Source organism: Erinaceus europaeus, chromosome 2 (assembly GCF_950295315.1).
Source record: "Erinaceus europaeus chromosome 2, mEriEur2.1, whole genome shotgun sequence".
NCBI classification, from domain to species: Eukaryota; Metazoa; Chordata; class Mammalia; order Eulipotyphla; family Erinaceidae; genus Erinaceus; species Erinaceus europaeus.
The window spans coordinates 35852403-35877845 of NC_080163.1; positions in this window are offsets into that span (position 1 = coordinate 35852403).

A 25443-nucleotide genomic window follows, 5' to 3' on the forward strand; every position below is an offset into this window, starting at 1 on the left:
GAGATGCCCCCAGAGGCATGAAGCGTTCCCAGAGACAAGAAATGCCCTTTCTCCTGCTAGGCCTTGCCCTTTGAGGCAAGAAAAGCTCCCCTTGACATCACACTGGTTATTGCTGTTCGCCTATTTTGTTTTCCATGTCTTATGCCAGTTCTTTTAAAAATGCCTGTACGATATACGTTTCTGTTCACCCCACAATGGCCATTAGTTAAAAAGAAAGAAAGAATTGTTGGTATGCATGAGACCCCTTCTGTTTCATTTGGTTTAAATCCCCCCTGCTTAACACTATTCTATTTACATAACCACTGTTAACAAGTTCCACCCTCCCTCCAGGGCACTGTGGTTCAGTGATAGGATTCTCGCCTGCTCTGCCCCTTCTTTGTCACACTCTGATTTTCACCAGTCACTTTTCTCTCCACCCTCTCTATGTCACATCCTGTTTCCACCCTACTTGACAAGTATATATAAAGACAGCATTGTGAGTTTTAGAGTACTGTACCTTGAGTTTAGCTTAGCTCGTCTTAGGTTGTGCTGCGTCCTGCATGAATAAAGAGATACTGCCTACAACCCAGCCATGAGTTCCTGGTCGTCTGTTACCTGCCCGTGAAGCCAGCCCGGCGAAAACAACATAGCCCATCGAAAACAACAAGCTACTATGAATACTACTCCTGCTATTAGTCCTGCTAGCACCACCACTACTACTAGCTATCAAATGATCATTGTAAGATTTACTTTCACCATCCTGCTTTTACCTTCACAACCCTGGACTCAGAAGTCAAGCCTGGGGTGGGGGAGAAAGCATAATGTTCATGCAAACAGACTCTCAGGGCCTGGGGATCTGAGGTGCTAGGTTCAATCCCCACACCACCATAAGTCAGAGCTGAGCACTGGTCTAGTAGTAATAATAATAATATAATAATAATAAAGAAATGAACTCTGACCAGAAGACAGTTGCTTATTTTAGAGTCACAGATGTTAAGGCTGAGCACCAGCAACATGTGCTTGTTCAACTGAGTATTTAATATCTATGATGTGTTGGCCACTGTTTTAATGCTGAAAACATAGGAGAGGATAAAAGGGGACAAAAACTTCTTTGTATCAAATCTTGACTTTTCTTGTTAATGTGATTCCAGGGCTTGAACTCAGGGTCTTGCACATCCAATTATGTATTCTACCACCTCACTACACTCTCAGCCCAATTCTAGCCTTTTGTTAAGGCAGAAAATCTTTCTAGAATAAACACACACACACACACACACACAAAAGCTGAAAATTCCCATGGGGTCTTGCTGATGAAAAACAAGTCATGTGATCACACAGAACTTTTAGGATTGCCAAAGGTTGACTTGTACTAACGTAATGTGTGTTGGCTTCATTACTGAGAAAGTTTAAGTCTTGCTATAGAAAGCAAGAAAAACAAAGCAAACAAAAAAGGACAGGCAAATTACATTAGATGAGTTAAAATGTTGGAGAAGGTGTCAGATGTACTAGACATAAATGAAACATATGGCTGTTTAACATAGACAAAAAGGATACAAAGATAGAAGTACTACTTATAGGTAGAAAGAAATGGAGAAAACAAGTTATTTGGTAAAGATGATGCTAATTCCATGTTGACAGCTGTCATCTCCTCCCCCTTTTATGCCCCTCATATTATTCCATTCTGCTTTTCTCCAGCTGTTTATAATATCTATGTACTATGTTCGTTTGCAGCTAGGTGTGTTTCTTCCTGTTTCTCTTTCTTTCTTTTAGTTTTTTAAACTTTATTTACTAGATAGAGACAGTCAGAAATAAAAAGGGTGATAGAGAAAGAGAGACACCTACAGCACTTCTTCATCACTTGCAAAGCTTTCCCGCTGCAGGTGGGGACTGGGGACCAAAACCTAGGCCCTTGCACATTGTAACATGTACATTTAACCAGATGTGCCACCACCCATCCCCTGTCCCTCTGTTTCTGTGATCGTGATAGGGGCTCTAGGTAACTTCTATTGTGTTGGTTCCAGGTACCTTCTGTTTGCTGACTCCTTGAATCAATGTATTCCATCTTATCTGTGGTTCTAATAACCATACCATCAGAAGGGAAGGAGGACAGACAGAAGGGAAAGAATGGATGCATGTGACACTGTAGGACCCAGGGTTGATTCAGTGTGTTACATCCATCCTGTATACCTTACCTCAAGTGAGTTCACCTATCCCAGTTCTTTTCCCTTATCTCTCCCTAAGCCTATTATTACTGCTGCTGCTACTACTGCCACTGCCAAGGGTTGAGTGCAGAATCTCACCCATGTAAGACATGTGCTCTGCCACTGAGTCATTGCCCCAGCCCTCTCACTATGAGCTTTAAATTGAATCTGTGTCCTAGAAGTGGCCCAGTGGGTACAGAAGATGCTTCCTCATACAACAGCCCCTAGATTGAATCATGGAGTACCCTGGGAAGCATCAATTCTTTGAGTGGTGGTGCATTGTTTTTGGTGTCTTTCCTTCATTCTTTACTTCATCCCTCCACCAGTCCTTTCCTTTTCTCTAAAAGTACAGAAAAAAAATTCAACCAGGGAAGTGGCTCAGTGGTATTCTGCATTTGCAAGGCTGTGGGCTTATTCCTTGGCACAGCATTACAAAAATTAAATTGAGTTCATAAGATGGGTGATTCTAGTATCTTTTTAAAAAAAAAATTGATAGGAGTCGGGCTGTAGCGCAGCGGGTTAAGCACAGGTGGCGCAAAGCACAAGGACCAGCATAAGGATCCCAGTTCGAACCCCGGCTCCCCACCTGCAGGGAAGTTGCTTCACAGGCGGTGAAGCAGGTCTGCAGGTGTCTATCTTTCTCTCCTCCTCTCTGTCTTCCCCTCCTCTCTCCATTTCTCTCTGTCCTATCCAACAATGACAACAACAATAATAACTACAACAATAAAACAACAATGGCAACAAAAGGGAATAAATAAAATAAAATAAATATTTTAAAAAAATTTTTTTTAATTGATAGAGGATGAGGAGCATAGAGATAAGAGATAGAAAGGAGATATAGTGATAAGCAGAGCAGCACTGTGAAACTTTGCCCCCCTTCTGTAGGTGGGAAGTGGGGGGCTTAACCTCGTGGATGGTAATATGTGTGCTCTACCTGGTAAGCCATCATATGACACTTCATTCAAGCATCTTAAGTTGGACTATAACTATTACTTAACATCCCTGGATGTTTGACAGAATACCTGGAACTTACTGATACATTGCATCAAGATAATTACTCATGTGAAACAATGATACATCTCTCTAGGGCTGGGTATTATTATTTGAACAATACTGGAGTCCTGTTACAAAGTAGGTAGCTGGGGAATAGTGACAGTAGCAGCACAACAGACTTTCATGCCTGAGACTCTGAAGTCCCAGGTTCAATCTCTGGGACCATCATAAGCCAAATAGTGCTCAAAATTAATTAATTAATTAAAACAAGAGAGCCTCATACCTGAGGCTCCAAAGTCCCAGGTTCAATCCCCTGCACTACCATAAGCCAGAGCCATGCAGTGCTCTGGTAAAAAGAGAGGGGGAGGTGGGGATGAGAGAGAGAGAGAGAGAAACTGAGATTACTAGGGAGGTACCTAAAATCACAAGAGTTCTCTTAGTCTGGGTTTTCTGACATTTGAGATTAAAATTCTATTCCCGCCCCCCATAGCTAGCAGATATATAGCTTTAGGTTTGTTCTCGTCTGTGAAGTGCCTCTTGGAAGGGAGATGGTCTAACTCATTTCTTAGGCTGTTGCTGGCCAGGATTTTAATTATGATTATAGAAGCTCTTGGACTGACTAAATGCTGAGTTCATTTAGTCATTCACACGACAAAGATTTCCTTAGCAAAACTGAAAAATGTTACACATGTACAAACTATTGTATTTTACTGTTGACTGTAAACCATTAATCCCCCAATAAAGAAATTTAAAATAAAAAAAAAGATTTCCTCAGCACTTACTGTGTGCCATGGACTTGAAACAAATAGATATGATTACTTCCTGACAGAGTTCAGAGTTCAGCAGGACAGAAAATTAAAAAATTATTAATCCTAGGCCAAGAAGGTAGTTTTGTAGTAGATAATCCACCATGCATGTGTGAGGTTCTGGGTCTGATCCCTGGCACCATATGGGAGCAATAAAGAGAGATCCAAAGATGGGAGAGCAGTGATTTGTTCTCTCTACCTCTCTAGTCTCCCACTCTTTCTCATTCTAAAATATAAGGGGAAAGTGGGCTAGAGAGATAGCTCTCCAGAACAGACACCAGTCTTGCCATGCACAGCCCAGGTTCAAAGTGCAAGACCACATGGGAAATGCAATGGCACCAGGAGGAAATTATGGTTTGTGGTGTCTCTCTTCCTCTCTACCTGAATGGAAAAATGTCTGAAAGAAATAACATTTTAAAAAAAGAAGTCAAATCACACATTCACAAGACACAGCCCCACAAAAAAAAAAAAAAAAAAGGAAAAGAATTGGGCCAGGAGGTGGTTCAATGGTAGTGCATATGTATGAGGCCCTGGTTTTACTGTGTGGCATCACATTAAAAAAAAAAAAAATGATGTGGGAGTTGGGCGGGTTAAGTGCACATGGCACAAAGCGCAAGGACCAGCATAAGGATCCCGGCTCCCCACCTGTAGGAGAGTAGCTTCACAGTTGGTGAAGCATGTCTGCAGGTGTCTATCTTTCTCTCCCCCTCTCTGTGTTACCCTCCTCTCTCCATTTCTCTCTGTCCTATCCAACAACAATGACATCAATAACAACAATAATAACTACAACAACAAAGGTAACAAAAAGGAAAAATAAATGAATGAATGAATGAATAAATAAATAAATAAGAAATGATGTGTGTCAAGTGGTGTTTACTCATCAGCACGTTCAAGAACCTGGGTTCAAGTCATCACCCCTACCTGTAGCAGGAAAGTTTCAAGAGCAGTGAATTCATCCTATAGGTCTCTTTCTCTCTCTCCTTCCCTCTCCCTTTCTTTCTTCCTCCTTCTCTCTTCCTCCCCTTCTCTGTCTCTCAATTTGTCTTTATCATAAATTAATAAATAAAATGTTTTTAAGGTATGAACTGTAGTAATCCAGCTGAGTTGGGCACCCTTTAGGGATCAGTCCTCAGCAAAAGTAAAACATATTGGAAGACAAATAAAAGGAAAACACCAGCACTGTTAAGTGCAGACCCTGAGCCACTCTGTGCCAGAACCTGTTCTAGTTTCTCACTGCAACCTCTGCCTATCACAGTTAGCTAGCATATGTGGTGTGGCTTTGAGCTTCACTTGGCCTCCAAAAGCCAGTGTCCAGCTAATGACATTATGGTCATCCATAATTGTTCTTGTTTCCTTTGGCTTGAAGTCCTCCTGGAGCCTGTGGATGGATAGTTGATGGCTCTTGCCTTCCAGGTGTGTGCTCTGCCATGGCAGGCTTCACCCAGCCCAGGTTTTCTCCAGGGACCCACGGTAACTCCTGATCGGGATCCAGAGTAGTGTGCAAAGAGGGAGCAGAGAAGGACTCCCTGATGTGCCATCTGGACTGAGGCCTAAGCACTCATTTGCTCTGGTCAGCAGAGGCTTCAAACTCACACAAAAATGAGCCCACCCAATGTATAAACCCTCTCTAGGAAAGAAGCCAGGAGCCTGGGGAGAGACATTAACTCTTCCAGGCCTCCACTGAGAGAATGACAGTAGGTCAACTCACAGTACAAAAAAAAAAAAACCATCTGCTTTCTCAGCATGCTCCTGCACTGCCTGGAGTTGCAGAGGAAAAAAAGTGTCAGAAGCCCTTCTGCCTGACAACACTACCTCCCAATGGTTTCATGCTCAGCAGACCTCACAGAGCTGCTGAGAAATCTACCCATTCCCATTCCATTCATTTTGCTCTATTAGTGTCCTGCCCTAACCCCTTTTCCCCTCAAATACTTTTTCCCACTCCTGTCCAAACTCTTGAAAAGCACTCTGTGGGAGTCAGGCGGTAGTGCAGGGAGTTAAGTGCACGTGGCGCAAAGTGCAAGGACCTGTGTAAGGATCCTGGTTCGAGCCCTGGCTCCCCACCTGCAGAGGAGTCACTTCACAAGTGGTGAAGCAGGTCTGCAGGTGTCTATGTTTCTCTCCCCCTCTCTGTCTTCCCCTCCTCTCTCCATTTCTCTCTGTCCTATCCAACAACAACAACATCAATACAACAACAATAAAACAAGGGCAACAAAAGGGAATAAATAAATAAATAAATAAATAAATATTTAAAAGAAAAGAAAAAAAGCACTCTGTGGCACAGTGACTAACGCACTGGACTCAAGCATGAGGTTCTTGTCAGGCCTTAAAGGCAGCCCCCTCCTGCTCTGCTCCATGCTCTATTGCTGACACTATGGTCTATTTACATAATCATTGTTTTGCCTCAAAGATCCCCACCACATTATCCCCTCAGGGTATTGCTAATTCCTGCCAGTTAAAACCATCCCAACAGTTGCTAAGGAGGTTTCGATCTTCCCAGCATGCCTTTTGCCTCTCTCCACCCTCTTTCCTAGCCATTTCTGTTCCCAACTTGCTACTTCCGGTTTTTATCCCATAAAACCCACTTCTGTTCCTGGTTTTTCTCTCTTTATCTCCCGACCTGGAGAAGACCTGGTGTGCTGAGTGGAAGGCAGCCATTGAGGTTTAGCAACATGTGGCCTAACCCGCTGTGCTCATGGCTGACTCTGGGGCCCCGCATCAATAAAAAGCTGTATTACCATGCCGCCACAAGTCCCTTGATCCTCTCTCGCACCCGCAACGCTAGCCCAGCAGTTCTGAGTTCAATCTCTGGCAGCACATGTACCAGAGTGATATCTGATTCTTTCTCTTGCCTATCTTTCTCATTAATAAATAAATAAAATATTAAAATGAAAAAAGGAAATCACTCTACCACCTACCATTTTTTAAACATGGCATCTCCGCATAACTTTAAAAAAATTTTATTAGTAACTTAAGGGTGATTAACAAGATTATAAGATAACAGGAATAAAATTCCACACAATTCCTACCACTAGACTTCTATATCCTACCCCTCCCATTTGAAATTTCCCTACTCTTTATCCCTCTGGGAGTATGAACCCAGGATCATTATGGGGTGCAGAAGGCAGGAAGTCTGGATTCTGTAGCTGCTTCTCCACTGGGTGTTGACAGGGTGATCCATACTGCCAGCCTGTTTCTATCTTTTCCTAGTGGGGTAGGGCTCAGTAGAAGCAGGATTCTAGGACACATTGGTGAAATCATCTGCCCAGGCTACCCTATTCTTTATCCCTCTAAGAGTAAGAACAAAAATTCTTTATGGGGTATAGAAGGTAGAAGTTCTGGCTTCTGTAATTACTTCTCCACTGGACATGGGTATTGGTGGGTTGATCCATACCCCTAGCAAGTTTCTTTCTTTCCCTAGTGGCATAGGGCTCTGGAGAGGTGAAATTCCAGGGCATATTGGTGAGGTTATCCCAGGGAATTCAGGATGGAATCATAGTACTATCTGCAACTTGCTGGCTGAAAGCCTGTAAGATATAAAGCAGAACAAAATGTTTAATAAGCAGTAACCCAAAGGTAGGAATAGAGCAGATGAAAGTAAGGGTCTTCATGTGGGAAGAAGCTGAGAAGTCTATTTTAGGTATGTTCCAAGGGCCCATGACTAGTTATTTTTCCACATAACTTTAAATTGCATTTATTAAAAAGTAAAATTGGCCATCTTTTCACATTTAAAAGCTATTAATTTATTCTTGTGAATTTTCTGTCAACTACTTCTTACACACACATACACACACACACACACACACTTCACCCCCCCTTCATGTTCAGCTGATGCCTTTATCTCTTTTTCATAAAGAAAAACCATTTACTTCACTAACAAGCATTTACTAGCAGTCTACTCAGAGTTAGAGTCTTGTGGAAAAACAGGGGAGGGTCTTACCCTCACAGTATGGAAGATACTCCGACAAATACAGGTAAGGGAAGTAAAGGACTAACAGGCTACCCTGAAATAGAAACTGCTCAGCATAGGTCAGCTGGTAGAGTCCTTAACCCTTGGATCCACCTGCATATCATATTTCAGGCTCAGGCAAAAAAAAAAAAAAAAACACTATTATAGCTACAGACCCTTTGAAATATAACTAAAATATGCCTACTAGCTATATACAAAATGGAGGACCCCCAACACTTCATCTGCACTATTCCAGCCTTTAGGTCCATGATGGTTCAACAATTTGTTTGGCTTTGTATGTTAACTCTCTTTTCAGCCACCAGGTTCCAGATGCTAGCAGGATGCAACCAAACTTCCCTGGACAGACAACCCCACCAATGTGCCTTGGTGCTCTGCTTCCCCAACTATATCTTTTAACTCACCCAGTCCAAATCCTGTATCCAACAGAGTTGCCTAGACCACCTGCCTTCTGGGCTCCAAGAAAGTAATGCTCCAGCCCTTCCCCAGGGCATTTTCTTTAGGGAGTTAGTAATTCCTCCTATCCTTCTAATCTGACCACTCTCAAGTCTCCTCAAGTTCTGCCTTGACTCCCTCCCCCCTCAGGCCCTCCTCTTATCTCTCTCTTTCCCATTCCTGTCTAGCCTCGTAAAGAGCAATCTACTTTTCTTTTTTGTTTATTTATTTGTTTATTGATTTAATAATGATTGACAAGACTGTAGGATAAGAGGGGTAAAGTTCCAAACAATTCCCACCACCAGAGTTCCATAGCCCATCCCCTCCATTGGAAACTTTCCTGTTCTTTATCCCTCTGGGAACATGGACCCAGGATCATTGCTTCTCCACTGGACATGGCTGCTGGCAGGTCTATGGACACTCCAAGCCTTTTCCTATCTTTCCCTAGTGGGGCAAGGCTCTGGAGAGGTGGGGCTCCAGGACACATTGGCTAGGTAGTCTACCCAGGGAAGTCACCTAGGTGTCATGGTAGCATGCAACTTGGTCGCTGAAAAGAATTAAGATATAAAGCAGAGCAATTTGTTTAATAATCAGGAACCTAAAGGTAAGAATAAAGCAGATGAAATTTGGGGGTCTCCATTTTGGAAAAAGCTAGGAATTCTATTTTAGGTCTATTCCAAGGGGCCCATGATTTTACTGTTGACTTTTGCCTGAGTCTGACAGCTAATAGCAAGTAGAATTCATATATATATATATATATATATATATATATATATATAACTTTTATTATTTATTTATTTTACCAGAGCACTGCTTATCTCTGGTTTTGCAATCTACATCTACTTTTCAGCTCAATCATCTACCACTTTTAAGAAATGGAATCAGGGCCAAGTAGTGGTGTACTTGGTAGAGCACACGCTATCATTTCTGAGGATTGGGTTCAAGTCTCTGCTCCCCATCTACAGGGAGGAAGCTTCACAAGTGGTAAAGCAGTGTTACAGTTATCTACCTCCCTACCTCCCCCCACCCCATCTTACATGCTATTAAAAAATGGAGGGCCCGCCATGGAGCTGCTGGGCGAGTACACGTGGCCCACATACGGGAGCTGGTGGCCCTGCTGCTCTGGCACCTGGGCCGGCGGGGGGCGGGGCGCAGCGCACAAGGATGAGGACGAGGACGAGCCCGGGGACGCGGACAGTGATGAAGATGATGGAGGAGATGAAAATAACATTGAAAACAGAATTAACTCAGATGGGCCATCTGCAAAGCGACAGAAACCGCCGTCTCTATGAAGCCTTAAGGCGCTGTGTCTTGATACCACGCTGACAGTTAAGGGGTCCTGAGCTCTAGCCTGGAAGAGTGTTTTGTTCACCTAGGACTATTTTGTCAGAAAAAAACTTCTGTTTGTCAAAATGAAAGATAATAAATGCTTAGAAATGAATCGCTTTTCCTGGGAAATAGCAGATCATGGGAATAAAATAGAACATTTAATAATGTAAAATAAAACTTTAATATTCACCAAGTCAGCAACTCAGTTTATGGGCTCATGTATGCACATGTCATGACTGGGGGCAGTGACATTCAAAGAACTGGCAAGCAGTGGGCGTGAAGCTGAAGAACGGAGGCTCTGGAAGGAGGAGAAATGCTGAGGGGTGGGGGAGACAGCACAAGGGTTCTGCAAAGACTCTCCTGCCTGCCTGAGTCTCCAAAGTCCCAGGTTTAATCCCCTGCACCGCCACAAGACGGAGCTGAGCAGTGCTGTTTAAGTGGAGGCCCTGAGAGGCTTGAGCTTACACCTCAGAGACCTGTGTGCAGCACACTAACACCCAGGTGTATTCTGCACAGACTCCTGTTAACTGGCACCCTGGGAGAGCTGAGTGGAGCAAGCCACTGTGGGGGTGTCTACACGGGACATGCTTGTGACAGATGTCTCTTTGATTAGTCACTTTGATTAACAAAGGGTAGTGATGCTTTTTAGATAATGTGACTTTGAAATGGGTGTGTTTGCTGCTTTTCAGTGGAACCAGAGCATTTACTGTACTTCTTCCTATGTCAAGTAAATAAAATGCAGTGTACATAAGGAGGGGGGAGGTGCCAGACATAGTGCAGCGGGTTACCTGCACATGACACAAAGCACAGGGAGCAGTGTAAGGCTCCCCACCTGCAGGAGGTTTGCTTCACAAGTGGTGAAACAGGTCTGCAGGTGTCTTTCTGTCTTTCTCTCCCCCTCTCTGTCTTTTCTCCTTTCTCAATTTCTTTGTCCTATCCAACAACAACAGCAACAACAACAACATAAAAAAAAAAAAATGCCTGCCAGGAGCAGTGGATTCATAGTGTAGGCCCAGAGCCCCAGCAATAACCCTGGAGGCAAAAAGAAAAAAAAAAAAAAAAAAAGCAAAGCAACTGACTGCCAGAAGCCAGGAGGTAGCTTAGTGAATAAAGCACTGGACTCTGAAGCATGAGGGACCAACCAGTATATTGTTTTCCCAGCTGAGTAAGTAAACATTTGCTTTTAAAATGACCATTGGGGTGGTCTGGGAGATCTGATCTGAGTTCAGTCTCCAACAGTGCATATACCAGATTGATATCTCATTCTCTTTCTCTGTCCTCTTGTTTCTTTCATTAATAAAGAAATAAAATCTTTAAAATAGTAATAATAATAAAATAGCAAACATTTTTAGACAGAGAGAAACAAAAGGAGAATGACACCATGAGACTGAAGTGTCGCCCAGTGCAGTGAAGGCTGGGCTTAAACATAGGTCCCATGATGGTAAAACAGACACATTACCCAAGTGAGCTATTTTGCTGAACCTTTCACACTAATTTTTACATTTACATTTATTTATTTTTAAGTGAAACAATCTTTTTATTGTATCTGAAATTTTCATCACAGAATCTTAAATTGTGTGTGTGTGTATGTGTGTATGTGTATTTATTTATTCCTGATAGAGAGACACCTGTAGCACTGCACCTCTGCTCATTTTTTAACATATTTCTTTTTTTTCCATTTGTTGCCCTTGTTTTATGGCTGTAGTTATTATTGTTGTTATTGATGCCGTCATTGTTGAATAGGACAGAGAGACATGGAGAGAGGAGGGGAAGACAGAGAGGGAGAGAAAGACAGACACCTGCAGACCTGCTTCACCGCCTGGGAAGCGACTTCCCTGCAGGTGGGGAGCCGGGGGCTCAAACCGGGATCTTTATACCCATCCTTGTGCTTTGTGCCACATGCACTTAACCCGCTGCGCTACCACCTGACTCCCATATTTCTTTTTTTTTATTAAAATTATTTATTTATTCCCTTTTTTTGCCCTTGTTTTTTATTGTAGTTATTACTGTTGTTGTCTTTGTTGGATTGGACAGAGAGAAATGGAGAGAGGAGGGGAAGACAGAGACGGGGAGAGAAAGAAGGACTCACTTGTAAAGTGATTCCCCTGCAGGTAGGGAGCTGGGGGATCAAATTGGGATCCTTATGCCAGTCCTTGCACTTTGCACCACCTACGCTTAACCCACTGTGCTACCGCCTGACTCCCCATATTTGTTTTTCTTATATTTGACTGGATAGAGGGGGACTGGGGAGAGAGAGACCTGCAGCTCTGCTTCACTGGTCATGAAGCTCCCCCAGCATCTGCAGGTGGAAATTAGGGGTTTGAACTGGGGTCCTCATACATGATGAGTTATGCTCTCTACTGGGTGCATCACTGCCCAGGCCCCATAGTGTCTTTTAAAAAAGTATCAGTGACTTAATATTGATTTACAAAATTATAAAATAACAGGGGTATAATTCTGCACTGCTCCCACCACCAGAGTTCTGTGTCCCCATTCCCTCCACTGGAAGCTACAGCAGTTGTCCTGAGGTGGCAGGCATGTGTTGCCCATAGTGTCTTTTGTTAATCTATCTCTTGTCTCCACAATTCCAAGGAAATTTCCTGCTGATGCCATCAGTGACCCTTTAATAGCCAAACATAGTACCACCTTCTTTTCAGGTCTCATCCTACTCTATCTACACTGCACTACACATTTATTATTTTGTCTGTAATACTGTAAATAATCTTTGAGAAAGGAAGTTAGGGCTGGTGAAACAGCATAGAGCCCATGAAACAATACAGAGGTTATGCACAAGACTTTCATGCCTAAGGTGCCCAGGTCCCAGGCTCAATACCTAACACCATCATAAGTCAGAACTGAGCAGTGCTTTGGTGGAGAAGAGAGGAGAGGAGAGGAGAGACAGAGAGAGGGAGAGGGAGAGGGAGAGGGAGAGGGAGAGGGAGAGGGAGAGGGAGAGGGAGGGGAGGGGGGAGGAGAGGGAGGAAGGGAAGGGAGGAAGGGAAGGAGGGGAAAGAAAAAGAGAGGGGGGAAAAAGCCAATATTGGGTGGGGGTAGATAGCCTAATGATTATGCAAAGAGACTCTCATGCCTGAGGCTCCAAAGTGCCAGGTTCAATCCCCCACACCACCATAAGCCAGAGCTGAGCAGTGCTCTGGTAAAAACAAAAAAAACAAAAACAAACAAACAAACAAAAAGCCAATATATCAGACAGTTACAAAAAGGAAAAAGTGATAGACGCCTGTCCCAGTTTCCTAATCCACTCTCTGAATTAGTGCATCTTGTTATAGCAATACATCTCATTCTAGGCACAAACTAAAGTAGAATTCACACATATTTCTTTTCTATTTTAATTTATTTACACCACCAGCATTATTGCTGGGGCACATTCCCAGTGGCCATATTTTTCGTTTATTATTTATTTATTTGTGACAGAGGGGAAAAACAGAGAGAGAGATAGAAAGGGAGATAGAACAGCCAGTCAGTAATGCACCTGGTTACAAGTTTCCATGTGCAAGAGCCCAGGTTTGAGCCCCTACTCCCTACCTGCAGGGGAGATGGTTCAAAAGCTGTGAAGTACTGCAAATGTCTATCTTCCTCTCCATCTTCCCTCCCCTCTCAGTTTCTCTCTGTCCTATAAAACAAAGAAGAAGAAAAAAAAAAAAAAAAAGGAAAAGATGGCTTCCAAGAGCAATGGATTGATTCTTTGTGCAGGCACCAACCCCCAGTGAAAGCCATGGTAGAAGAGAGAGAGAGAGAGAGAGGGAGAGAGAGAGAGAGAGAGAGAGAGAGAGAGAGAGAGAGGGAGAGAGAGGAAGGAGAAAAAAGGAAGGGTTCAAGACCTCACTCTCTATCTGCAGGGAAGAGGCTTCACAGGTAGTAAATCAGGGCTGCAGGTGTCTTTCTTCCTCTCCTCTTTCCCTATCTCATCCTCTTTTCTCAATTTCCCTCTGTTTTATCAAATAAAATAAAATAGAGAGAAAGAAAGAAAGAAAGAAAGAGAGTGGAGGAATAACCTCTGGGAGTGGTAGATTTCCAGTGCCAGCCCTGAACCCCAGTAATAACTCTGGTCACAATATTTTTTTAAAGTGGTGGATATAAGATTTTATTTTATTTTTTATTTATAAAATGGAAATATTGGCAAGACTATAGAATAGGAGGGGTACATTTCCACACAATTCCCACCCCTAGAACTCTGTATCCAATCCTCTCCCTTGATAGCTTCCCTGTTCTTTATCCCTCTGGGAGTATAGACCCAGGGTCATTATGGGGTGCAGAAGGTGGGAGGTCTGGCTTCTGTAATTGCTTCCCTGCTGAACATGGACATTGGCAGGTTGCGCCATACTCCCAGCCTGTCTCTCTCTTTGCCTAGTGGGGCAGGGTTCTTGGGAGGTGGGGCTGCAGGAAAAATGGTGAGGTCTTCTGCCCAGGGAAGTCAGGTTAACATCATGGTATCATATGGAACCTAGTGGCAGATTAATGAAGCTGAAGGGTTGACATTCCACACCTGACTTCTCTGGACAATTAAAAATAATTAAATAAATAAAAGATAAAAAGGGGTGGGGAGATAGTATAATGGTTATGCAAAAAGACTCTCATGCCTGAGTCTCCAAAGTTCCAGGTTCTATCCCCTACACCACCATAAGTCAAAGCTGAGCAGTACTCTGGTGTTTCTCTCTGTGTCTCTATGTATCTCTCTCAAAAATAAAGTAAATAAAATAATTAAAAAGCAAAAGAAAAGAAAAAAAGGAGAGAGAAGCTCTGAGAAGGATAGACACCTGCAGCACTACTCAATCCCTCATGAAGCTTTCCCCATTGCAGGTGGGGACTGGGGGCTTGAACCCAGTTCCTCACATGGTAACACGTGTATTGTACTAAGTGAGCCACCACCTGACCCCTAGATTTTTTTTAATTTTGGGAAACTGTGCTTCTCATTCTATAAGCTCTTTCCCAACACCTGATTATCCTCAGTGCACCTGGCAATAGCTCCAGAAACAAGCCTCACCAGCCTGGCTCATTTCTCCATCCCACCAACATTTCTGACTCAGGCCCTTTAAAATCCCTCTGTGGACTCTAGGAATAAGGTTCTAGCCAGTCTCCCTGGCATAGCTACCATCAGCTCATTACCAATCAGTTCTTGAAGTCACAATAGCTCTTGGTAGCCCACAGAAAAACTATGAAGCAGGAACATAAACTTGACTAGACATAGGAGAGTCTGCCCTCTAGGGGCTCAGAGTCTGAAGACAGGCACCAAACAAGTAATTACGGTGGAGCCCTGTGATGATGGGGAAAGTACTAACAAGAGGGGGGAGAGGAGACAGCTTCTGGCAGGGGCACAAGCTAGAAGATGAGCAGGGCCTAGCCAGGCCCAGAGTCCGCATGGGGGTGGGGGTGGGGTGGGTGGGAAAGCAGTAGTGCTCCAAGATTAATGGACAGAATTAGAAACAGCAAGCCCACATTTTGAAAGTAAGAAGGTACAGGGTGCCTGAGCAATAAACTCCACAGTTTTACCTGTGTTCTCTTCCTCTTTGCAAAACTCTTAAGTATGTTTTCAAAAACTATATTCCTGAGGTCCTGGGCAGTGGTGCAGTAAGCAGGGTGCTGAACATGGAAGAATGAGGTCTTGTGTTTGACCCCTAGCATCCCATGTGCCAAAGTGATACTTCAGTTCTCCCTCTACCTCCCCTGTCTTATATTAATAAAATCTCTGAAAGTAAATAAATAGGGTGGAGGAATAGCATAATGGTTATGAAAAAATTCTCATGCAGAGGCTCTGAAGTCCTAAATTTAATTCCCCATACTACTATAAGCTAGAGCTAAGCAGTGCTCTGGAGAAATACATACATACATACATACATACATACATACATAAAACTATATTCCTTTTTGTTACAACATAGTACAGAAGAAGAGAACTTAACTGTAGATAAAGAATTTCAACAACTAGGTGGGAGAAGTGAATGTCTTAAGTGTTGAGGGGCAAAGCAGAGTAGGGAAAGCCCAGATCCCTTACAGAGAGGGCTAATCCTCCTGTTCATTACACCTCTCCTGGGCCCTGCACTCAGAGATCACAGTTGCCTGTGGATGACAGGCAGTAGTTGAGGAGTTAAAAGCCAGATTGACTGGTCACTTGTCTCAACCCTGCTTTACAGAATTAATTTAAAAACACATCTAGACATGTCATAGTGAGGTTACAGAGCTGTGAGAATCTTAAAAGCTCCCTTAAGTTAAAAATAAGGAGCCAGTCCTACAGGACCTTGCCAACAAAGTAGGAGCCAGTCCTACAGGATCTTGGTAGGGATTGTTCCATTCTCCAAAGGGAGGGTGGGCAAGATACTCTACCACTTGGGGAAGAAGGGTCCTGAAATTAGTGCAGCCTGGAATGTTTCTAGCTATGACCATAGAATGTGAGCTCAGACCTACAGGGATGCAGAGGTTACATAGGTTCCTGTGCTGAATATAGGCCCCAGATCAAATCGATGGGGTTTACAGTTAACAATAAATATCCTTTCCCCATATTTGGGAGCTACTCTCTTCCCTGATCCTGCTTTCTTATCCTTTTTCCAGCTATGACACCATCTCCCCAGACAATATATTGGGTCCACGTTCAAGTTAACTGTCAGACTCAGGCAAAAACTAGTAAAGTCATGGGCCCCTTGGAATATACCTAAAATAGATCTACTAGCTTTTTCCAAAATGGAGGCCCCAAATCTTCATCTGCAATACTCTTGCCTTTAGGTTCATGATTAGTCAACAACTCATTTTGTTTTATATCTTAACTCTTTTCCAGCCACCAAGCTCCAGATGCTACCATGATGCTAGACTGACTTCTCTAGGCAGAAAACCCCACCAATGTGTCCTGGAACCCTGCCTCCCCAGAGCCCTGCCCCACTAGGGAAAGAAAAAGATAGGCTGGGAGTATGGATCAACTTGCAATGCCCATGTTCAGTGGGGAAGTAGTTACAGAAGCCAGACCTCCCACCTTCTGCACCCCATAATGATCCTGGGTCCATACTTGCAGAGGATTAAAGAATATGAAAGCTATTAGGTGAAGGGATGGGATATGGAGTTCTGGTGTTGGGAATAGTGTGGAATTGTATCCCTCTTATTCTATGGTCTTGTCATTATTTCCATTTTATAAATAAATGAAAGTTAAAAAAAATAAAAGTGAACTACCTGATGAGTGAACGTACAAACTATGAAACCACTACCACAGTCAAAGTAATGAATATATTCATCTCCTTCAAAAGTTCCCTTGTGCTTCCTTTATATTCCAAATAAAACATATGAATACTAGTGTAAAAAAAAATAGTAAGGGACCAGTATAGATGCTTGCCTGGATAATGTGCCTGCTTTGCCATTTAAATGACCCAGATTCAAGCCTGAAAAGACTGAATTAGAGGAAGCTTTGGTGATATGATATTGTCCCCCCCCCCTCTCTCTTTCTCTCTCTCTTTCCCAAGTGGGGTAGGGCTCTGGAGAGATGACATTCCAGGGCACAATGGTGAGGTCATCTGCCCAGGAAAGTCCAGATGGAATCATAATAGCATCTGCGACTTGGTGGCTGAAAGGCAGTAAGATATGAAGCAGGACAAAATGTTTAATAAACAGGAACTCAAAGGTAGAAATAGAGCAGATGAAATTAAGGGGTCTTTGTGTGGAAAGAAGCTGGGAAGTCCATTTTAGGTATGTTCCAGGGGGCCCAGGACATAAGTAGTTTTTGCCTGAACCTGATAGCTAACATGAAGGCAGATTAAAAGTATTGTCTGGGAAGATGGTGTGAAAATAGGGCTAGAAAGTTGGATTAGGGCAGAGAGTTCCTAAACATGAAGAAAGTATATAAATACCATTAACTGTTTACCCCAATGATCTGACCCAGTGTCCATATATATTCATATTTAGCACAAAAGCCTGTGTTGCCTCTGAGTCCTTGTCAGTCTGAGTTTGCAATCCATGGTCACAGCTAGGAACATTCTAGACTGCACTCATTTCAGGACCAGAGTTCCTTGAGTGGCAGAGTAGGCTGACCCAGCCTCCCTTCAGAGAGTGGGGCAGTCTCTATCATTGCTGGTCTACAGTGAAAGCAAGGTCCTGGAGAGTCCCACAGGAGGTTTATGATGTTGTTCTTGATGGAGATGACCAGTGATGATGGAGAGAGGGATCTGTTAGAGGTCTAGACCCATCATATCTATGTGGGAATCCCAGGACTCCCTGACTACAGCCTCAGGTGATGGAGTGGCCTGGTATTGACCAAAGAGGACATCATTAAGTAAGCCAGTCTATTGTCCTTATCCAGCTTTCATACTTCTTTCTTTCTGATGAGCTTAGACTTTTTCTCAATTGCTAAGGTATTGTCATTTATTGAATCCAAAGCAGTATTGGGTTTATGGAATCTGGCCTCAAGTTAGGGAGGGAGTAGACTTAGGGTTTAAGTGAGATCTAAGTTAACCTTAAGTTTTACTTCTTCTTACTTTTATTCCTTAGTCTAACATCAAAGCTGCAACCATATGACTCAAACTTTCTTTTTCTTTTTTCTTTTTTTTCCTGCAAGGTTATCACTAGGGCTCAGTGTCTGCACTATGAATCAATCCAATGCTCTTGGAGGTCATTCTTCCCATTTTGTTGCCGCCCTTGTTGTTGTTATTGGATAAGACAGAGAGAAATTGAGAGAGGAGGGGAAGACAGAGAGAGAGAGAGAGAGAGAGAGAGACCTGCCTTCACCGCTTGTGAAGCGACCCCCCTGCAGGTGAGGAGCTGGAGGCTCAAAATGGGATCCTTACTTCACTCTTCGTGCTTTGTGTCCTATGTGCTTAACCTGCTGTGCTAACACCAGGCTCCCTGACTCAAACTTTCTAATATTCCCCACCAAAATATTTTGATTTATATATTTCTTTCTTTAAAAGGTATTTATTTTTATAAGAGAAACCAGAACACTCCCCAGCTCTTGTTTTATGGTCGTGAAAGGGACTGAACCTTGGTCCTTAGAGCCTCAGGCATGTGAGTCTTAGAGAACCATTATTCTGTCTCCTCAGCCCTAAAGGGAAAAACTAAAGTGACATACCAAACAACTACAGTTAGATTGAATTCAAGCAAGCAAACATTCATACCCATTAGGTAAATTTGAACAGTGGTTTTTGAAGTACAAGAAATTATGTTGGGGGGGTGCATAATGTTTATGCAAAGAGACTGTCATGTCTAAGGCTCCAAAATCCCAGGGTCACCCCCCCCCCCACACACACACACACCATAGGACAAAGCTGAACAGTGCCCTGGTAATATAAATAAATAAATAAAGGTTTTTTACAAAGGAAATTATGTTAATAGATAAGATCACCAAAATAGTTCACTTGAATTGTTGCTTTGTCATGTGTATGACACAGCCCAGCTCCCACTATCTTGAAGGAAGTTTTGGCTGTGGTCTGTTTCACACTCTGTGCCTTCCCTGTCTCTATGGAAGAGAGAAAGAAAGGAAAGAAAGAAAGAAAGAAATGATAGATAATATTTAAGTATGTTAATGGTCTAGTAATTATGCTTTTAGAAAAGAATTCTTACAGCAAAGCCTAGAAGTTAGCACAGTGGGTAAAATGTTGGGCTCTCAAGCATGAGTTCCAGAAACTGATCCCTGATACTGCATATGACAGAGTAATGTTCTGATTCTATCTCCCCTTCTCTCATAAATAAAATAAATAAATAAATAAATAAATAATCTTTTTTAAAGACTTGTTACATTTTTATATACATACTTAAATATGTATTGGTGATAGGATATTTGGGATTTATTTCAAGACAATTGCAAGAGTACAGTTAATGTTGATTGACTATTATCAATAATTACTGGAGTAGACACACACACACATACACACACACACACACACACACACACAACAGGGCTCATTATATTATCTTCTTTCTCTATTCTTTTGACCAAAGTACTGCTCAGCTCTGACTTATGGTGGTACTGGAGATTGAAGTGGCATCCCTATTGCCTCAACATGAAAGTCTGTTGTGACAACCACTATGCTATCTCATTGATCCTACATTACTTTCTCTTTTTTAAAAGTTTTTTTTTAATATTTTTATTTATTTGGATAGAGACAGAGAGAAATTGAGTGAGTAGGGATAGATAAAGAAGGAAAAAGACAGAGATGTGCAGCCCTGCTTCATCACTTGTGAAGTTTTCCCCCTGTAGGTAAGGATGAGGGGCTTGAACCTGGGTCCTTGAGCACTGTAATATGAGCACTTAACTAGGTGCACCACCACCTGGCTCCCCCCTATATTACTTTCTCCACTTTTATATATGCTTGGACTTTTTCATTAAAAAGCAGTTAAAAGGACCAGGTATATGGCTAAGCAGTATAATTACTATTGTGCATGCCTGAGGCATCATAAGGAATCAGCAAGGTAAATTCCAAGAGTGGTGGACCAGTGCTTTACTTGCTCATTTACTCTACATCTTTCTCTTTCTAAAAAATAGAATATATATTTAAAAAAAAAAAAAAAAAGGCTGAACCAAGGAGGCAACTCTGTGATGATGCACATATTTGAGTCCCTGGGTTCAATATCAGGTACTTCATTTAAAGTCACTCCCTGTGTATCTTCTCCTAGGAAGCTACTCAGTAACTTGTTTGAGCAGTAACCAAGAAAAAGATACAACATTGAGAAACAATGTATCCAACCCAGGAGAGGCAGCAGTGAAGGCAGTCCCAGGATGATATCATAAATGTGTCTGAAGGAAATAGAAAATAGCCTGAAGTGACCAGCAAACCATCAGGTCAAACTGACCTGAGAGCTTTGCAGAGAGGCAGGGCAGAGGGGAGACATTCAATAGGACAAAAAATATGACTGACAATTAGGGAAATTCACAGAACTGAAGAGGGGGACAAACACACCTCACTCCTAGAAGAACAAAAAAGATGGATAAAGAAACAAAGGAATCAAATGTGATACAAACTGAAACACAGCACAGAAGTGGGCTGCAGTGATACTTTGCATAGTTATAACACTAAAAAATGACATTTCCCTTTTAGAATTCACTTAGAAAGGATTTATGGAAGATTTCATTATTGATAAAGGAGATATGTCACCTATATTCATAAAGTTATATGTAAAGAATGATCAGGGAGGGGCCAGGTAGTCATGCATGTGATTGAGTGCAGACTACCACAAGCAAGGAACCAGGTTCAAGTACCCATGTCTACCTGCAGGAGGGAAGCTTTACAAACAGTGAAGCAGTGCTTCAGATGTCTCTCTTGCTCTCTCCCTCTCTAACCACCCCTTCCCTCTCAATTTCCCTCTGTCCAAGGGGAGCAGTGGATTCACTGTGCAGACATGAAACCTCAGAAATAACCTTGGTGGGGATGGGTGGGTGGGATGGGACACAGTCTTTTGGTGGTGGGAATGGTGTTTATGTACACTCCTATTAAAGTGTAGTCATATAAACCACTATTTAGTTAATATGAGGGGAAAAATTGATCATATGCCTCGAACTTTTTAAAACACAGAGTCTTTTTAATACATAGGCTGAGTCTTTGATATGTTGACTCTCTCAAAAGCCTAGACCAGGGAGAACAGAAGCAACTGGTAGCACAGCTATATACAAGATGCTGGGTATTATACAGCAAACCCTAACAAAGGGACTTTTCAAAGTTAACCCAATTACCAAATAATGAGATGATAACTAAAACTAACCATTGTCTTCTTGAACCCTAAGACAGCAGGAACCTCACATCTCTGCTACAGAGCCTGTATTTCCCTTAGTCCTGGAACCTTAAGGTGGGGCCCACTTTCCTGCATGCTTCTCTCAATTCAAATCAAATAATATTGCATCTGTGGATTGCAACCTAATCAATGCAACGAGTGCCACCCCAGCATGCTTCACTTCAGACTGTGTCAGGAGACTTCAGGTGTGGAATGACAACCCTTCAGCTCCATCACTCGGGTGAGACCTTTCCTTTCATAGTATTCTCTAATTCCATGCCAGGTGTTCCACTCCCCAATAAAGTCCCCAAACCTAGATATAGTCCAGGTCCCCTGAGATAGAGCATATGTTCACATGTGCCCATAAGCCAGAGAAAAATATATACCTGAAAGAAGAAGTGCACAAGAGTCTGCAGGGAGTAACCCCCCAACACTTCATCTGCACTATTCCATCCTTTAGTCCATAAATGTTCAACAATTTATTTGGCTTTGTATGTTAACTCTCTTTTCAGCCACAAGGTTCCAGATGCCAGCATGATGCCGACCAGACTTGCCTGGACTGACAACCCCACCAATGTGTCCTGGAGCTCCGCTTCCCCAGAGACCCACCCCAATAGGGAAAGAGAGAGGCAGGCTGGGAGTATGGATCGACCAGTCAATGCCCAAGTTCAGCAGGGAAGTAATTACAGAAGCTAGACCTTCCACCTTCAGCAACCCACAATGACCCTGGGTCCATGCTCCCAGAGAGATAGAATGGAAAAGCTATCAGGGGAGGGGATGGGATATGGAGATCGAGTTGTGGGAACTGTGTGGAGCTGTACCCCTCTTATCCTATGGTTTTGTTAATGTCTCCTTTCTTTCTTTCTTTCTTTCTTTCTTTTTTTTTTTTTTTCATTTCTTTATTGGGGAATTAATGTTTTACATTCAACAGTAAATACAATAGTTTGTTCATGTATAACATTCCCCAGTTTCCCATTTAACAATACAACTCCCAGTATGTCATTTATCATCCTTCATGGACCTGTATTCTCCCCACCCACCCACCCCAGAGTCTTTACTTTGGTGCGATATGCCAATTACATTTCAGGTTCTACTTATGTTTTCATTTCTGATCTTGTTTTTCAACTTCTGCCTGAGAGTGAGATCATCCCATATTCATCCTTCTGTTTCTGACTTATTTCACATAACATGAATTTTTCAAGGTCCATCCAAGATCGGTTGAAAACGGTGAAGTCACCATTTTTTACAGCTGAGTAGTATTCCATTGTGTATATATACCACAACTTGCTCAGCCACTCATCTGTTGTTGGACACCTGGGTTGCTTCCAGGTTTTGGCTATTACAAATTGTGCTGCCAAGAACATATGTATACACAGATCTTTTTGGATGGATATTTTGGGTTCCTTAGGATATATCCCCAGGAGAGGAATTGCAGGATCATAGGGTAGGTCCATTTCTAGCCTTCTGAGAGTTCTCCAGACTGTTCTCCACAGAGGTTGGACCAATTGACATTCCCACCAGCAGTGCAGGAGGGTTCCTTTGACCCCACACCCTCTCCAGCATTTGCTGCTGTTACCTTTTCTGATGTATGACATTCTCACAGGAGTGAAGTGATATCTCATTGTTGTCTTGATTTGCATTTCTCTGACAATCAGAGACTTGGAGCATCTTTTCATGTGTTTCTCGGCATTTTGGATCTCTTCTGTGGTGAATATTGTGTCCAAGTCCTCCCCCCATTTTTGGATGGGGTTATTTGTTGTCTTGTTGTTGAGTCTGGCAAGCTCTTTATATATGTTGCTTATTAAACTCTTATCTGATGTATGGCATGTAAAGATCTTCTCCCATTCTGTGAGGGGTCTCTTGGTTTGGGTAGTGGTTTCTTTTGCTGTGAAGAAGCTTTTTAATTTGATGTAGTCCCATAGGTTTATACTTGCCTTAGTCTTCTTTGTAATTGGATTCGTTTCATTGAAAAATGTCTTTAAAATGTATGCGGAAAAGAGTTCTGCCAATATTTTCCTCTAAGTATCTGATAGTTTCTGGTCTAACATCCAAGTCCTTGATCCACTTGGAATTTAATTTTGTATTTGGTGAAATACAGTGATTCAGTTTCATTCTTCTGCATGTTTCAACCCATTGTTTCCAACACCATTTGTTGAAGAGACTCTGCTTTCCCTATTAAATAGTCTGGGCCCCTTTGTCAAAGATTAGATGTCCATAGGTGTGGGGCTTCATTTCTGGGCTCTCAATTCTATTCCACTGGTCAGTGTGTCTATTCATGTCCCAGTACCAAGCAGTTTTGATGACCATGGCTCTATAATACAGTTTGAAATCTGGGAGTGTGATGCCTCCGGTTCTGTTCTTTTTTTCTCAAGATTGTTTTGGCAATTCTAGGTCTTTTCTGGTTCCAGATAAACATTGGTAGCATTTGTTCTATTCTCCTAAAAAATGTGCTTGGGATCTTGATGGGGATAGCATTAAATTTGTAGATGGCTCTGGGTAATATATTCATTTTGATTATGTTAATTCTTCCAACCCATGAACATGGAATATCTTTCCACTTCTTTGTGTCTTTTTCAATTTCTTTGAGTAGTGACTCATAATTTTCAGTATAAAGTCTTTCACTTACTTGGTTAGATTTACTCCTAGATATTTTATTGTTTCTGTTGCTATAGTAAAAGGAATTGATTTCTGGGTTTCAATTTCTTCTAACTTAGTGTTTGCATAGAAGAATGCCACTGACTTTTGAATGTTAATTTTATAGCCTGATACCTTACTGTATTGCCTGATGATTTCCAAAAGCTTCTTGCTGGATTCCTTAGGTTTTTCCATGTATACTATCATGTCATCTGCAAATAAGGAGAGTTTGACTTCTTCTCTTCCAGTCTGTATCCCTTTAATTCCTTGCTCCTGCCTGTTTGCTATGGCAAGAACTTCCAACACTATGTTGAATAGTAATGGTGATAGTGGCAGCCCTGTCTAGTACCTGATCTGAGTGGAAATGCTTCCAGTTTTTCACCATTGAGTATGATGTTGGCTGTAAGTTTGCTATATATAGACCCCACTATCTTCAGGAATTTTCCATCTATTCCCATTTTTTGTAGTGTTTTGATCATAAAGGGATGTTGGATTTTGTCAAAGGTTTTCTCTGCATCTATTGATATGACCATGTGGTTTTTGGTCTTGCTTTTGTTGATGTGGTGGATCACACTGATTGATTTATGTATATTAAACCAAGCTTGCATGCCTGGGATAAACCCCACTTGGTCATGATGAACAATCTTTTTGATATACTGCTGTATCCGGTTGGCTAGAATTTTGTTCAATATTTTTGCATCTATGTTCATCAGAGATATTGGTCTGTAGTTTTCTTTTTTGGTTTTGTCCCTGTCTGCTTTTGGTATCAGAGTGATGTTGGCTTCATAGAAGCTGGCAGGGAGTATTCCAGTGTCTTCAATCTTCTGGAAGACTTTTAAAAGTAGAGGTATCAGTTCTTCTTTGAAGGTTTTGTAGAATTCATTTGTAAAACCATCTGGTCCAGGACTTTTATTTTTGGGGAGAGTTTTGATAACTGATTCAATTTCATTAGCTGTGATGGGCCTGTTCATGTTATCCACTTCCTCTTTACTTAGTTTTGGAATTTGGTAGATATCTAGGAAATCGTCCATTTCTTCCAGGTTCTCTAGCTTGGTGGCATATAGTTGTTCATAGAAGCCTCGCATGAGATATTGAATTTCTGCGGTGTCTGTTGTGATATCTCCTCTTTCATTTACTATCCGATTTATTTGGGTCTTCTCCCTTTTTTGTTTTGTGAGTCTGGCTAAAGGTTTGTCGATTTTGTTCACTCTTTCGAAGAACCAACATTTACTTTCATTGATCTTTTGTATGGTTTTCTTATTCTCAGTGTTATTTATTTCTGCCCTAACTTTAGTGATTTCTGTCCTTCTGGTTGCTTTTGGGTTCCTTTGTTCTTCCTCTTCTAGGTCTTTAAGGTGTGAAATCAGGCTGTTTATTTGTGCTTTTTCTAGTTTCCTAATGTGTACTT